The sequence below is a fragment of the Aptenodytes patagonicus genome, chromosome 8 (genome assembly GCF_965638725.1).
Source record: "Aptenodytes patagonicus chromosome 8, bAptPat1.pri.cur, whole genome shotgun sequence".
Classification (NCBI taxonomy): Eukaryota; Metazoa; Chordata; class Aves; order Sphenisciformes; family Spheniscidae; genus Aptenodytes; species Aptenodytes patagonicus.
Genome location: NC_134956.1, coordinates 22,307,365 through 22,323,037, shown reverse-complemented (window position 1 = coordinate 22,323,037; position 15,673 = coordinate 22,307,365).

The following is a 15,673-nucleotide window of genomic DNA, read 5'->3' as shown; positions in this document are numbered from 1 at the left end:
TTTTACATGTAACAGTGTTCTCATTATCGCCACTGGAAAATGAAAATTTGCAGGTATTTTTTTCTGTGCCCATTTTTGTTTATTATTTTACATGTTGAACCTTAAAGGCTCCTGACCTCTGTCCTTCATATGAATTAGTGGCACAAAATGAGCTGTGATTGTGCAGGGAGTATCACCGTGTAAGCTGCTTATACAGTTAGGGCTTTGCAGATGGTCATGGAGCTCAAGCCTAGCAAGTAGCGTAAGAGGTTTCTTGCACTTGTTAAACCATCACTAACAGCAAAACAATAAAACCAAAGGTCATTCTCCTGGATGTCCAGCAGGGTGGGCAGAGGAGTCTTATTTCTATCATGAAAGGAAATGGCATTTCAGTTCTTGCTTAGGACTGCACAGCCCCATTGAACGCGGCGAGGTTCAGCGTCACTAAACCGACAGCGACGTCCCACGGGGCACATGCAGAAGTTGCGCTTGCCCCGAAATGCTGTGTCCCATCAATACGTTTCTGAGCTTAGCTGAGGGATAGGGTGAAAATCTAATCTCAGGGTAAAATGGCAACAAATGAGGCCAGTGCTAGGGCTGAAAACAGAGGCAGCCATAAGAAGCTGTGCTTCTTGTTCAGGATACAGTCCTCTTACCACCAAGACATTTATCGTATCAATGTCCACGCAAACAAGTTAAAGAATTTTGTGCTTTTAATGCCAATACCTCGCCACCTCTGTTGAGGTTGTCACCTTCCATGTGTGTGTTCATACAGGAGTTTTCCAATTAGCTAGTAATGTTATTCCCTTGTACTTTTTTATCAAGTTTCTACTAAGTACAGAATATGGTTTTTTATGCTTGTTACAAAAGTAGTCCCATGATATCTGCTTATACATCTATTTTGAAATGTCAGCCAGACAAATGAATCTACCTAAAATAATGCTGGATCTACAGAAATTTCCTACATACAGGAAATTTTCAGTGCTTCCTTGTTATGTTGCTTTTCAGGGAGGATACGTATATTCTGAGGAGAATGGGTGCAATTGGATTCTGCTTTGTAAATTAAGCACATCAACTCGATTCGCCACTTCTGAGTGTAGTTGGAAACACATAGTTTTCTTTAGGGTATAAAAATACATCTGTATCTTTGTTTGTCTAGATCAAACAGTGAAATGAAAGACTGAAATCAGGATGGGAGGAGGAATGGAAGTAAAGAAGGAAGGAATGAGTGAACCCAGCTTGAATCTCAGATCTTAGGAAGAATTTGCTGAGTCTGGCTGTTGAAGAAACAACCTTGAATTATAGATTGAACGCATCTGTGCAGGAATCACTGAGAGACACTGCACGTAAAACTCTGTGTCCACACTTTCACACAATCACTTTCCAGATGAGAGCAGCATTTTCCATAGCACAGGATCTGCAAAATATGCACTGAGACCCTTCCTTCAGGCTATCTGCACTGGTGTGCTGAGACCTGCTGTATGACATCTGTATCTGCCGCAGCGATCGCTTAGCTTCAAACTGGCATAAGCATGATGACAACTATATAGCATCTACCAGTCTTTTAATATTTCATACAACAGAATGAATTGTAGCTTTTCAGTATTAATTCATATTGCAGCAACGACATTATAGTTGGAGAAGGGTAAAATTAACGTTATTTATGTTGAAATTACATTGAATCACAAACAGTGTTCCTGGAAGGCTGAAAACCTGAATAATTTTGAATAAATTATTGATGATTTTAAAAGCCTTTCTTATTGATTACAGGTTATACTCTTAGATTAAAAGAGTGCAGCTAAGTCCTGTCAGAGTCTTTCAAAGTCAGAGTTCATCAGAGTAAACAAGTACCACCATGCTGTAATCAAGATCAGCCAAAGAGGAGGAAAATGCTAACAAGTACATTGCTTTATAGTTTAAAACCTTTCTGTTTATTATTATTTTGCTTTCTAAAAATTACTCTAGAACTGTACAGAACAAAATTAAAGTATCTAAGGTGCAGCAAGTCCTCTTCAGTCCACCCTTGACTGTCGAGTGTTGGTGTTGGGTGACACCTGGGTCAACCAAAGGAGCTGCTCCAGCTGCGAGGCACTGAGCAACGTGAACTGCAGAATGGCAGACTCCCTTTAATAATACTTAGCTCGCACATTTTTCTCCAACCCCTTGCAGCCTGCTTACCAACTGGTTCTCCAACAATGGTGCATTAGCTCTGCATTGTTACAAACATACTGGCAGTATTACCACAGGCTGTTCCCAATTTACTTGTGGATAATTGAAGTATCCTATTGTTAACTATGTTTTGTTTCTCATTCTGTTTCTTCATACAGAGTGCTGTGGTCATGTGCATTTCACCCTAGAGGTCTGTAGTAAATTCCTGTAATTACTTCTCCACATCTCTTGTTCATTCATTCCAACTGAAATTATCTCTGAACATTAGTTCCATTTGCTAAATCTCTTCTTGCTTTATTAACTTTAATCAAACTAATATATACTGCTAAATGAAAGGTGGTCTAGGATGCCCATACCTGGCTCAGCCCTCTTCCCAGGGGTAAACACCCTCTTGAAACAGTGACACCAGTTAATTTTGCAATTATCAGAATGTAATTTGGCTGCTGTAATTTCAGCAGTAGTTGCCATTGATGCCATTTAAAAGCTGCATTGCTACTGCAAGATAGATCTGAAAAAAATTCTATGTATAGTCACTTGAATTTCAAAGTAAGTTCACTCTGCAATGGAGATTGCATCTCCATTAATGTTTGCTTTTCATAAGTTTTGAGTGAAAGAAGATTCCATTGGGCAAAGTGCACTCCCTACTCATGGAGAGGTGTGATTAAAGAAAGGAAAGAGAAAGGGTTTGGCTTTCATTTGTATTTATTTTTAGAATTTGTGAAGTGCACGGATTCTATGGCATTGAGAAAACACAAAAGACTGGTTGAACACTTTATAACTCACATGGTTGTTAAGGAAAAAATTCCCGGAGAAAAAAAACATGAGAAGTATGACAGCTTTAAAACTCCTCATTAAAATCAACCTAACTAGACCTCTAAAACCATTTTGACTTCAATTAGTCTGCTTTTCTATGTCAAATACACATTAATGGCCCAATCCTGTTCCCATGGTAGTCAGCAGGAATATTGCCCCTTGTATGAATAGAAGCGAACAGGAGTTCAAAAGTCAAGCCAGAGATCTCTGAAGAACAGATAAAAGCTGAGCCTCAAGCTCAGGTTTTCAGAGTGTGTTCAAACTAAGATGATAACTGGAAAAGTTGATTTTTTATATAGCAATATATAAAATACAGAGATAAATTTATCAGGGACGTTGTTGCTGTTCATTGTATAGTTGAATTCTTACATAGAAAGACAAAGGGAGGAGAATGTCCTCCTTTGCGCCATCGTTAAGTAGCATGAGCTTACAAGTAATGAGGTGTATTTTTGTCAGTTATAAAAGCATTGCTAAAGCACACTGATTGTACATATATGCGGTATGGATTAGATCCTGCCCCAGCCAGTTAAAATGGAAATCTTGTACAGTGAGACATATGGGAAACAACAGAGGACACGTCTTGTGACGGCTAAAAATCTTGCTAGTCACAGTCCTTTCACTTGAATTATGTGCTACGGGATTTCTTCAGAGCACATTGTAGAGGAAAGTGAAGGTGGTTTTCTTCCAACAGGTACCCACCACAGTGTGCACTTGTGCTTCAGTCTGAAAGAAGGCAAGAGAGTAAGTTTGAGGAGGTACTCTAATACTGCGTGAAAATATCACCTTGGAATTGCTGAATAATAATGGCCATAACAGATACATAAATGAATCCTGTATAGGACAACTTTTGTGGCCAAGTAGCCTTTGATCTTGAAGGGTTATGGCTTTAGGATATTTCCCAGTAATGAACAAAAATACTTACTTTATTGCCATACACTGAATTCCTCCTGAAATATATCTATTTTGTGTGTCGGATATTGGGACTGAATTAATTATTTGCTACCTGAAATTTGATTGGGACAAACACAATGAGTCATGTGAAAAAGAAAAGGTTGTCACCGTCGTGCTGAAAAGCATGGCATGACACGCAATTCATAATTCTTCTGTGTCAATGAAAACCAACAGAAAGTCCAAAATAGATTCTTAATGTGTGATTTCTGAATCATGCTCTGCCTGGACAGTTACTGGTCAGCTTTTATGTTTTGAGGCTATCCCTGAAATGTGGATGAAGCTGGTTCTACTTTTTAATTGGAGAACAAAAATTGTCAATCTTGTGCAACAGCACCTAATAGCCAACTGTATCAAATATGACTTTGAAAATGACTGAACTTATAGTTCCTCTGGAGTGACCTATTTCAATAACAGAATATACATTGTTAGCGAATTTTACTGAACTCAGAAAATTCCCTGACTTCTGGGATAACAGCAGGGGATATTTATTGATACGTTTTGAAGTTATTGCAGCTTTTTGGCTTAGCCTAAATGGAATTTGTAATCCTACAAACAAATGGGGCAAGAGCCTGCTATATAACGCCAGCATAGGGCAGGATCCCAGCTGCCAAATTTGATTCTTGCTCTCTTCACAGGTATGCTGCATATGGCATATAGCTTTTTAATGGCACAAATAACTCCCTTCCCAGTGGCAATGCTGTCACAGGGGTGGATTCTGGCAACATGCAGCTGAAGACCCATCCCACTTCGGTCTCCACTCTACTCTTGCTGTGGACTGGGACAGTCCCTATAGGAGTTGCTTTCCCTCCCCTCCTTTCTGGACAAGAAAGTTTTAGAAGAACTGGGAAAAAAACTAAATTCTTTTGCACAAGAATCTGGGCTTGCCAATTAAAAATTAATAAGGAAAAGCAACAGGGAAAAAATAATAGCAAGAGCAAAAAAAAAAAAAAAAAAAATTGTGTTTCCAAAACTTCCAAGTCTTCAGCTCTTTTTTTTCAGACACATCTATAATCCTCCATTGCCTCCCAAAGAGAGCTTTCCTGACCTATAAAAGTTAGATAGCTGGCCTCTTTTGTCCTGAATTTATCTTTATAGGAGTCCCCTTGCAGGTTTTAAAATTAATAACAGCACAATTCTTGTACCTTACCTGAGTGAATTTGGTGTATTTTCATGCTGTTCATCTTCAAATATCTGGACTGGTAGTTTCCACTTTCCCTCGAGAGAAGATTTAAATCTCTCAGTTGCATACTGGGAACCAAGTTATCATTTTTAAGGCTTTGTTGTAAGACCTAGACCCTTGCTGGTCTAATTATATGTTAGGTAAAAACACAGAAGATGTATATCTTTTACATCAGCTGTCTTGTAAAATCAGATCTCCAAAATAACCCTATGGAAGCTGATAAACCAAAGGGAAAAAAAAGACCAGGTAGCACATATGAACAGGACAGACCTACATTAATGTGTGTCTTTTGGAAAGGGTTAGCAAATGTCGAGAATAAGGAGACAGTTTTTGACGTCTCTGAACTTGTTTCCTTACAATCAATAGAGTCACACTTACTATAAATTTTGTAATGACTGGATCATTCCTGAAGTTTTTAAACATGACAAAAATATAAATCACCTTGAATCTACATTTCAGGCATTATATTATATAACATTTATTATCTGATCCTTTTACCATCTTTATGCCATCAAAATGTAAGGTTGAAAATATCAAGATTTGCTAATTAACATCTTAATGTGATTGATGTGCTATTTAGATTACTTCAATTTTATAGCATTTAATTTTCAAATGTGCACAGGTCTCTTGTCAATAGCTGTATCATTTATACAAAGAGTGAAGCCCCCTTTAGTAGCAATTTTTAGTAAAGGAAATTACTCTGACCCAGTAAAAAACTTGCAGGTTGCTGCAACTGGTTGTTTAATGCATTTTGTTTTCAAGATTATTTTAAAACAGGAAATCCTAATGGATGTGGCAGCCAGTGTCTTCACAGAAGATATGATTCATCTTCCTAAATAACAGTCTTCTTTACAACCAGAATATAATTGCCATGGGGAACAGCTAAGAAAAACTGAATTTGCTGTGTTTCTAATCATAGAATCATAGAATAGTTTGGGTTGGAAGGGACCTTTAAAGGTCATCTAGTCCAACCCCCTGCCGTGGGCAGGTGAAGATAATTATAAAGCTATACATAAATATTTTTTCAAAAAATCTCTCTGTTCTTATATTGGTAAAGAATGCGTGTTTTCATGCACACAATGGTGGAACTGGCATACGTTAAATCATGCAATTTTGGTATTTAGGAGATGGACAGAGCGCACTACACATGGCCATTCAAGTAGTACAGCAGGACAGAGGTGGTGGACTTTTGGCCAGGACACCAGGGACATTGTAAAGGTCTACTAGAAATTTAGCCTTGAACTTGAGTAATTTAGGTATGCCGTGAATGGGTGCCTTTGATGGGCTGGGTGTCTGGAAAGAGGCTTAAAATCAGCAAGCTTATTTCCTTGGACCATGATTAAGAGTTGATCTTAGCCTTCAGAATATGGGAAATGAGTATGAACATCAGCTGAACGTCCCAGGAGATTTGTGTCTTCCTGATCGTGAAATCCAATCAATTCTGGCCAGCGACAGAGTTCAGATATCTTATCTGCAGGGCTTTCGCTGAAAACTTTTCCAGATAGTTGGCAATGTTAAGACATTATCTCTTTTCAGGGTTGTAGCTGTATCAGGATCAGAAGAAAGAAAGTAATAAAGCATGGATAAAACATTCCTCTGTGGCCCAAACTTCTCAGAAATACAGCTGAATGCTGCAGCAGGAGCACTTCTCATACCCGTAGTACAGAAATATCCCCAAAGAGATTAGGCCAGGCTGTGGAAGAGGGGACACTCTTTCCTAGCTCTATGTACCTGTTTGTCCTGAAAATAAAACCCACACATCCCAAACTGGCAGCTCACTGAATCTACAAACACTGCTCCCTTGTTTTTCCATTCACTCCTAAACTGGCTTAAAAATAATAATAAAAAAGAATCATCTTGAGAAGTAATGTGGAATAAATCAAAGTTGGTGGAGCTACTATTATTTGAATACTGCAGGGTTACCTGAGTGCCATCCAGGGGTTATGAAAGACCTACTTAAGACCTGATTCAACATGGAAGTAAATGGAAAGGCAGCCATTTGACTTACATGGGTATTGATTGAGTTCCCATGAAAAGAAAGTCTCGGTGAGCATATTTTAATGTCTTGTAAAAGGCTTGTATTCAAAGACATAAAGAGAGCAAGGTTTGAGTCATCTATATTACAAAAATATCCAAATGAAGTTATGCAGTGCGGTTTTCCTGGCAGACTAAACACGGCTAAAAAAGAAGCTTCAATACGCCGTCAAATGCTATGCTCCAAACCACGTTACTGTGCTTGGAATATGGTTTTCTTTACGAATCCCTACCTAAACTCTTTAATGGGCATAAACTTCCCGTTGACTTTCCTACAGCCCTGTTCTTACCTGCAGCCCACGACAAGCTGCTGGCACCGGGCTTTACTCAACAGATGGCTGGCAGAGGGGCTTACGCGCATTTGCTTGTCTCTGGCACTAGTCAGGGATGAATGATATAAAAAAATTCTTCACAGTTGTTGGATGAAAAAAATACAGTCTGGTCCATCCGAGTGGAATTGTTATTTTCAGTGAGAGTGGTTTTGAACTTGGTACATTTTCAAAGGCCAGCTGAATCTCTTGGGCATCTGTGAAAGGAGATCAAAAAATTATCTGATGTCATTGTTATTAGGATTAATAACAGTGATGCTGGTCATTTTTTTAACAAATGAGGATTCCTCTGGCTCTTGTTTCAGTCAGCAGTTGAGAGCTGAATGCATGCTTCAGGGAGATTTTCCATGACACATGTTTTCTTCGGAATGCTCTATCTCCATTAATACAGAGAGGTCAGTTTTTAATCATCCTAACCAATTGTTAGGAGAAACAAGAAACAGTAGTGAAATAACAGACTTGATTTCAGCAAGTGTCTATCTAATTGGTGCCTTATTAGACTCTGGTATTTGGATGCTAGGCTATTTCAAAAAGCAACATTTAGTGTGTGGTCTATGCACATTTTATATGTGCCCTAAATAATATAAGAAAGAGAGGAATCTGCAGAAAGGAGCTCATGGAAGAGTGAACAAAACACAGGACTGTTTATTAAGCCTTAGAAAAATGAAAAGGGAGGCAAACCCCCATGGAATTTAACTGGATCTGATCTTGTGCTCTGTGATATTCACAGTTTTTCAGTGCACGGCTCCTTGTGTACATCCCTGCAAGATGGCTGAAAAAGTGGGAATGCTGTGGGAGTCGTGTGTCCCTAGTAGGGAAAGTAGAGAATAGTCTCTCCAAAGCAGAACTCAAACCAGAGTCAGTGCTGACTGCAAACTATTTCCCTAATTAAAGGGTCAGGAGAAGTTAAAAGAGTTGAGTTTAGCCATGATGTGCTGTCCTGCAGATGTGTATGAGAAGCACACAAAAAGTCTCTCCTGGCAGGCTGAAAGAAGAGTCTTCCTTCTATCTTGCCTACTCAGGATACATACCTGTTGATACCTACTCCCAGAGTCCCAAGCTTTGATAAATCCTCATCACTAGCTAGAACTAGTCCTTTCACAAAGCAATCTTCCTTCCTTATGCACTTCTATTTCTTCTAACACTCTGCTGTTTCATCTTTAGCTAGAAATAGCGAGAAAAAAATTTAGAGTTTTAGTGAAAAAATATAAACCTCGATTAATTTCCTTATCTATTAGTAAAGAGTTTTTCGTTAAGGCATGGTCCACAAATATCTGTAAATCTCAAATTGTATTTTGGCTTAAAATAGATTTTTGTACGTAAAACTCTACAAATGAGCAAATAAAATGTGTTCCCATCTTTATGAATTTCTTTCTTTTTACAGTTAAACATTTTTAAAACATTGGGCTCAACTCTGCATTTCCATGCAACCTACAATAAAGGCAGGGAGGAGGCTAAGTTACCCTTTTACCTGCAAAAAGCATCTGATGAGCAGTAAAGTTGTCAAACTGAACCCACATTGCCTATGGTGTAGACCTGGAGTCGGTATCTCATTATGAGAAAGTTTTGGAAAGTACCTCAAAGCTGGGTTTTTTTTAGGTTCTGCCTGATTTATGCAGGCCACTGGAAGCTGTTGCTGAAGTCAGATGTTTTCCATCTATACCTCCTTGCTGGTCCTCATGGTGGCCTTCTCCACCCCTGCTCTCAAGGGGCCACTTGCTCCCTGCAAGATGACACGTCTTTCCAAGAGACAGAAGAGTGATTGGTCTTTCTCTGCTGGGGGATCCCTTGGGGCTTTAGCTTGTCACTGCCTTCATCAGTATTGCTCTGAAACCACCCAGGGATATCCGAGGATGTTTAGGGGTGTTGTCGTCAATGCCTTGGGGCTGCTCGGGTTGCATCTCATGCCTGGACCCTGCTGGGTGGCCGTCCCAGGGCCCGGCAGACTCCAGCGCTGGAGGAGATCCAGTGCTGCAGCTTTTCCCTGTGCTTGGTGTATCTCTTCTCTTGCAGCACAACAATGCAAAACCTTGGGAATACAGAAGAGCGTCCATTACCCTTAGAAACCTTGACAGCAAAACACCCTCATCCAAGCCAGGCTAGTTTTCTTTCTGGTGGAGGATTCACCAAAAGAGTTCACGCCTTTGACCTCAGCGTAGAGCTTCTGCAGCATGCCTAGGCTGTGTTCAATTTTCTGTGCTGTTGGGAAGATCTGGGCTTCACCCTGGTCTGCCTTTGGGCTGGCTGCGGAGACCGGCTGCACTGGCCAGTCTCAGCCAGGTGACATGGCCAAGCAGGTTATGACCTGTATAGTTGCTAAAAGTAGAATTTTCAGCTTTCTATAATGGGAATATATGAACTGGAAACCCTGAAAAATGACAAAACATGTAGTCTCCCTATCTAGCTTTTTTTCCCAGATGCAACACACATCTAGAAACCATACAAAAGTAATTGAATTAAATAGGAATAATAAATGTAGCAATATAATTGGGGCACAAATAACTGCAGATCAGTAGAGCAACACAAATGCAATGGATAGAGGTCAGGGCAGCATCTGCTTTTCCGATCTTGCATATATGGAGAGGCAGGTATAGCAGTTTGTTACCCTGGAGCCATTCAAGCATACAGTATGCGGATTTCCAATAAACGGAGACCTTCTGCTTGAGCTTATGTTGCTTTCTTCCTGCTGCTGTTCTGGGATTTATCTGGAGTTCACAGGCTGGGTAAAGTGTCCACTAATCTTATGGCAGCACACTGAGAATATTTTCAGCAGTGCAGCTGGCGCAGGGGAAGCCATTCATAACCAGGCACAGGCTGTGCAGAGGAGCCAGCCGTGTGGATTTGGGAGGATTTTTCTGTACGCACAGGTGAAAGTAGATTTATTTCCACCTGAAAATTTTGGGGAACAAATTTTGGGCTCACTTCGAATGTGGGTCCTAATAGGAATCAAACATGAACACAAACTTGAGTTTCCAACTTGCTCGTGCTGCTAATACTCCTATACTGTTAGGAAAAGGATTTTGTGTGTGAATCAAATTACTACATCCTTTATAGCTATGAGAAACCACATGCATTGAAAAAAACCCCTCTGCATATAGAATAAAAATACAAGAGAAAGGCAGCAAACAGAGGAGGAGAAAATACTTTCTCAGAGAAACCTGGGGAAGACAGGTTGAAATGAGAGTTGTGCCGAGTGTTACGGTGCTTCATTTAGTGCTACTAAGGATATACAGTTTGTTTTGTTGGTTGCACTTAAGTAAAACAGAGAGAAGCAGAACCCTTATTAGGCATCCAGTGTGCTGTGCTGCCGATCAATTTACCTCTACACTTCCCTTTGCTTCCAGTCCATATCTATCTATTGTCTTGGGTGCTTATGACTACATATAAGCTTTTGAGGTCAAAGATGCAGTTTCCTGTAGCTGTTTTGTGCTTGCACAGCTGCTGGTGTGGCTAGCCCTTCATCTGCCACTGCCCCTGGAAGGTGATACTGAAATACAACCAGTAAGTAGTAAAGGAGCCTCCAGGAGTGATCCCTGTGGGAGGGCATTGATTCCCAACAGTGAAGCAGAACAGGTGGTTTTGCCCCAGACCCGGATGCTCCTCGGGAGTGCAGGAGGGGGGAGAAAGCCTCCGACAGCAGGTTTCAGCATGGGACCTGCCGAGATGCTCCTAAAGTATCCCCAAATAGTATCTCAGATAAGTGGTCAGTATGTTTAAAACATCAGCATGAATCACCGACATAAACAAATTGAGAACAAAAGCTCAAAATCTTGGCCACTGGAGGCTTACATACATCTGCAGGGAGGACGCACTCGCCTGCAGGGGCTTGGGACTCCCCCCGAGAGCCATGGAACCCCAAAGGACCAAATCCCATGGCCATGGCCCCTGTGGGCACCGAGAGAGAAACCCAGGGCAGGCTTCGGGGGAACAGGCAGAAGGGAGTTTTGTTTGTCAGCAAAACGAATGGAACTTCTGACTATAAACGTAAGGATGATGTGCGTGCAGTCACCCAGGGTTCCTGTCTTGGTTAAACGTATTGCCAAGAACAGCAGAAGTCAGATGTGCTGAAATAATTCCCCCTTCTGGATCTCCACTTCCTGCAGTTCAGCATTCATTGTAGGCCAGTCTATATTTAGCAACAGTAAATTAGACATAATGTAATTAACCCAGAATGTTCTTTATTTTTCTATTGTAAATGGTAATAACAGTAAATTATTGTAAATAATTATGGACTGATTACAGAATTTCCATAGACAAGACAATGCACTTTCATTTGATAAGATTTTATAACCGTACAGACTTTATAGCTGTAGAGGTAAATTACTGTTCCTGTGGTTTCAACATAATGGTCTGTGCAGATAAAGTATTTTTGTGGAAATATGAATGCTTCCAGATGTTTCACATATTCTTCTCATTGATTTAAACTTAATCTTCACAGGATTGTGCATAGGTAGTTCATGCGAGGTATGCATAAAAGGCACAAATGCACAGAGGTAGGGATTTGGAACTAGAAAATGTAGAATTTTATACCAGTTTTAAATGCAAATGATGATTTGATTGACTATATCTAGCCAGAAATGCTGTTAGGTGTGAAACTTCATGTTATTTCTGATATCATGGCAAGAGAATTCAAATCTATAAAACTAATAAGCTAATTGGAATCATGCTAGTTTTGATATGTGCACTCTAAATTAAGCCTGAGGGTACTTGATGTCCAATTTTAAGATTTGCCTTGAATCTAAAATTTACTAAATAATTATTAAGATTTTTTTGGGAAACAATCCAAAATTTAATCCAAATGCACGTATCAAATAATAGAGACACAGAGACTCCCTCAAAGCACAAATATATGTATTTGGTATGTGTGTGTCTTTGTGTTAATGGACGAATAACCTTCTATGACACAGAGTTTCTTTGGTCCATGGATATTTGAGTTTAGGAGTAGAAGCAAGCAATTAATAGGATGGTATTTCCTCCTTTTTTATTGCTAGAAATGTAAGCAATAAATCATAACGCCAGAGCATAATGCTTTGGAGGAAGGTATTTTATGGAAATAATACCAGCACCAAGCTGATGGCTGGATCCAGCCTGCAGGAGCATGGCGTGGAAATACTTTTCAGAGCAGACAGCTGCATCTTGGCAGCTGCAAGGGGCGAACCGCTACAAAAGAAAGTTATTTTCTGATATAATTTCAGTCTGCTTACGACAAGGATATTCACACTTTATAAGACCAATACTGTACACAGTGTTTTATTGTGGGTACTTTACTGTTGAATCAAACATATCGTGAAGAATTTTTTTTTTCCTTAATTTACTTGGATCAAGGAAAAACATATTATTCTTTCGAGATCTCCTTGCTCATGCACGTGGGTTAGTAGCTCAGTGCAAGAAACCATTTAGTTACAGGCTCACCTTCAAGCACACACTTAAATCCTATTGAAATCAGAGAGCTTTAGAAGTGCGATTAAAACTAAGTATATGTGCAATGCTTTGCTGCAAAAGGGCCATGTGCTTGGGAAGGTATTTAACGTTACGTACAACTTGAATCAGACAAACAAACTTTAGGTTGGTATTTGAAGATTATTTTGTTAAACGCACATTTCCCATCCATGTTAAATGGATTATCTGCAAAACTCTCATAAAAATATGTAGCAAGAATAAAACATACAGTTTTCAATGCAAATTGTTAGCCAATCACTTATGATTTTGGACAATAAAACAATCCTGCAAATTTGATCCCAATTTTCATAAAAAAATCAAAGGAATGCCATTCTGTTAAATTGGTGATTTGCCAGCTGAAAGAAAACATTGCAACGTGATTTGAAACTTTATTATAAGCTTTGCAAATAATTTGAAATGAGATGTAAATTAGCCCTTGATAGAAAAAGCAGTCTTTACCGACTTTTACTTGAGATATTCTAGTCTTAACTAAAGCTAACAGCAGCACTGAGGGGCTGTTGTGGAGAGCAGGGGGAGCTGGGGCTGTGTGCTGGCGTCTCTGTGCATTACGCTCCCGAAACCCAGCTCTTGTTGCGGCCCAACATTTCTCCCCTGAAGGCGTTTGCTTTGGTTCTGATCCCACTTCCACCAGCATCCCTGCAATGAGACCGCTAATTTCTGCAGTTTTCAGCCGTGACGACAGAACCTGGCCAACTAATTTAAGAGAACCTGGAAGAAGGGGTTTTACTTCTAAATCAGTTTTTAGAAAGGTTTGAGATGATTCTTGCAATTATTTTCATGAGAATGCTTTATAACTTTAATAACTCCATGTGAATGTTTCTGACGAGCAGAGGATGATAGTGTGATAATTCTGCCTTAAAATGGTGTGGGCTACTGTTGAAACTACGTGATTTGAGGGGTTCATTGAGAATAAATAGCAGTGCAAGAGGAACACGTAGATGTGCAGAGGTTTGACTTGCTGATCATCTAGTCATCTTTTAGCCACGAGCCAAGAGGATATTGGCAAACATTGTTAAGTACAAAATAAAGTAATAATCTTTATAAGAATGTCCATACACTTCTAAACCTGTAGGGTCTTAAAAACCACAAAGTGATTGTGAATATAGGGCTCCTGGGTTAATAGCTGGAAATCAAATGCATTAGGAAGTCCAGCCAGAAGACGCTGATAAGAAAAATTCTTTGTTCCTTTGGAAATAGCAATACTTAAGATAAAAGTAGAGTACATTTTAGAGTGGAGATGGATCTAACTTCCAAATAAAACATGAAGTGAATATTGAAAAGAACAGCAGGGAAAGCACTTTTGATTTTCTTCCTGAGTTCAATATCTGAACTTTAAAAATAATTTATTTTTTGTTTGTGTTGATAGCTCTATAGTAAAATAAAAACTCAGGTTTTCCAGGCTTTTTATAGTCTGCATCGTTCTATTGTATCTTATTTACTATTGTGTTGTTTTCTTCTTCCTTAAAGCAATGCTCTCTGTTTCTACACTATTGACATAAGCCAAAGAATGTCTGACATAAAAACCGCACAATAATTTCAGGAAAAAGAAAAGTGTAAGCTGACGCCTAATTGCTGAAAACTTAAATGTCTATTACACGCTAGTGCAAATGGGCTGATTTCAGTACCAGTATTTGGGATTCACACCTCACCCAGCGGCAGTTCTGGATATTTGGTATTGCCGCCTGCTGATGCTCAGAGAGTCTTAGTAATGAGATGGGTTTTTGTAATGGAAGGAATTACACGCTGTAGCCATCCGTGATAGCAGATGATGTTCAGAGGTATGGGGTGGCCGCTGCTGTCCTAACGTCCTACGTACGCACTGCTGGGGAGCTGGGACAAACCCAGGACCCCTTGTTACTGAAGCCCATAGAGAGCTTTAATTTCAGATTGTACAGCAGACGCTGTGCCATATTCTTCAGCAAGCAGCCGCGTTGTCCCGCCAGTGTACGGGAGCCTACCGCTGTAACATGTGTGTTAGGACGGTCTCGTAGGAAATGGAGCTGAGCTGTCACGGCGTGCCTGTCGGGCTCCTCCGCGGGTGCTGGTGTTGGCGTAGGAGGAACGCAGCAGGACAGCAGTGATGGCCCAGGTGCTCCTCGGAGGGACACCAGCCAGGGACAAACCGAGACCTGTACCCTGCTCTTTCCCACACGGGTTTAACACCACCGTGCTGTGCTCCGTGCTCCTCTTGCATCATCCCTATGACCCCATTCTGGCTTTAGCAGCTCTCTCTTTACACAAACAATGCCCATAGCAACAACGACAGGGGAATCTTTTCCTCCGTCTTTCTGCTTTACAAGCAAAATATGATTTGTGGGGAGTGCTGCAAAATGTATATCTAGCATGCCCAAAACATTGCGGAGGAATTTGAAGCAAATTCCAGAGTTCTTGATCTTTGTCAGAATACCAGGTACTCGTGGTCCTGGTCACTGGATCATTTCTTTTATTCGTTAGCCTAATTCTCAGTAATTTCTTTTCCTAGCTATATTCAATCAATCACCTAACCGCTTCCTTTACATGTGCAGCCACTTTGTTTCACTTCACAAGGAGAATTATAGGCATTGCAATATGCTCAGAATATTAAACGTGGGAGCTAACCTATCTGTCTTATATGTGTTCATCACATCGGGATATTAGTAACATTCCTGAGGTATTTAAAAGAGGCATTGAAATCTCATTTACTCACAAACTACATCAGGTTTTCAGTGCTCACTCTGCTGAACGCTGCACATCCCATTTTTCAGTGAAGGATAAGTAA